Here is a 1672-nt window from a genome sequence, read left to right as displayed (position 1 = left end):
GCCACCGCTCTACCACTTCGGCCGCCGACCAGGCCTTGCTGAACATCCACCGCCCAGCCTTGTTGAATGCCCGTCTTGGAGTACACAACAGTCACCCTAGATACGTCTACAACCAGGAGGTATTCTTTGTCCCTTCTGACGCCGTCCATGGCAGACACCACACCCGGCAATTATTTGGCCAAATGCCAATGAGAATTTACCGTTGTTTACTTTGAAGCAAGCACGATGGCGGCATACTCGATGATGGAGAATGAGTTGTTGTACGATGCTTGGTTGGCCAGAAGTGCGTACTTTGTAGGCATGAGGCAAGGGGACACAATGTTTTTGCAAAATATGCATTCCTGGTTTCATGACCAAAAGCACTTTGCGCCCTAGAACTTGCACATGATCCATGAACACAATGTGAAGTCGCTAGCCCATATGTAGTACACCATCTCAAACTCCGTCATGAAGTACTGCAGTGCAATCGCATGGGTGGAAAGAGGGTGGCCACTGACGTGTCAATCATGGAGATCGTAAGTTTTTTTTCTTGTTGCTCTACATGTTGGTCAATTAATCGATTTACTCAACGGAGGACAGGCCATTCATGTTGATGATCACCTTATTGTATAGCCTGGATGCGCGGTCGTGCTGTATCAAACAACATAGGGCAGGCCATTCGTGTTGATGCATTGTTGGATGAAGCTCAAGGGGTACAGTGTGTGGATGAACAACACTTAGTGCCCTACAACTTGTTGAACATCTGGTTATTTTGAATGTAATATTTATATTCGAACTATGTTGCACTAGAGTGATTGATGCTATTTATGGCTGAATTATGTTTTTTTCTATAATTCTTTTGTGTGCTCCGGACATAAGGGGGGAATTAAAGGGCGGACATTTGGTGCACAGAGTTGGATGGCTGACTCTTGTATCTGTGTTCTGGCGTGTCCATGAACGTTTAGTGGGTCCGATTTAAAGTGCGCAGTTGGAGATGCCCTTATTACAAGCTCTAGGGCAAAAATGAAATATTAAAAAGATCCAAAAGTCAAGCAACTGTGAATCCGTGAGAAGGAGGAACCTAAGTGCTGACCCAAAAAAAGAAAAAAAGACAAGAACGATGTTCCGTTCACGAGTCGCAGTGCCGTACGTGTCCGATACCGACTCAACCACGTACGATCAGCCGGCCGAGTCGGCCTGGCCCTTGCCTCGTTCGAACTTATATATATGTATGCCAATATGCATCGCACTGCAGCACCTCCCACACACGCTTGACTGCCTGATTTTGATCGTTTGATTGATCGACAGAGGCAGAAAAAGCGATCATGGCAGCCGTGGAAACTGGGGAAGTCGAAGCTCTCGCAATCACATCACCGGCCGACGACATGAAGAGCGACGGCACCCAAGAGCTACAATCGTCGCCGGCAAACGTCTCCCTGGACCTGGAGGAGGAGGAGGACGACGAGCTCTTGATCCGCAGCTTGCAGTACGACCTGTCGATGCGGCTCATCGTGGCGCACCAGATCCAGACGCTCAAGCTGGACATGAAGAAGGAAATCGACATCTACAGGTCCCTCCTCCGCAATCACGACGGCGAGTGCGACAGGCTGCGGCGCAGGCTGGCGGCCCGTCGGACGTCGACCAGTGATAGAGAGTCGGACGACGCCGGAGTCGCCGATGCCAAGGAGGAGGA

Source organism: Triticum aestivum, unplaced genomic scaffold (genome assembly GCF_018294505.1).
Source record: "Triticum aestivum cultivar Chinese Spring unplaced genomic scaffold, IWGSC CS RefSeq v2.1 scaffold27450, whole genome shotgun sequence".
Classification (NCBI taxonomy): Eukaryota; Viridiplantae; Streptophyta; class Magnoliopsida; order Poales; family Poaceae; genus Triticum; species Triticum aestivum.
Note: the sequence above shows the minus strand (reverse complement) of the source record.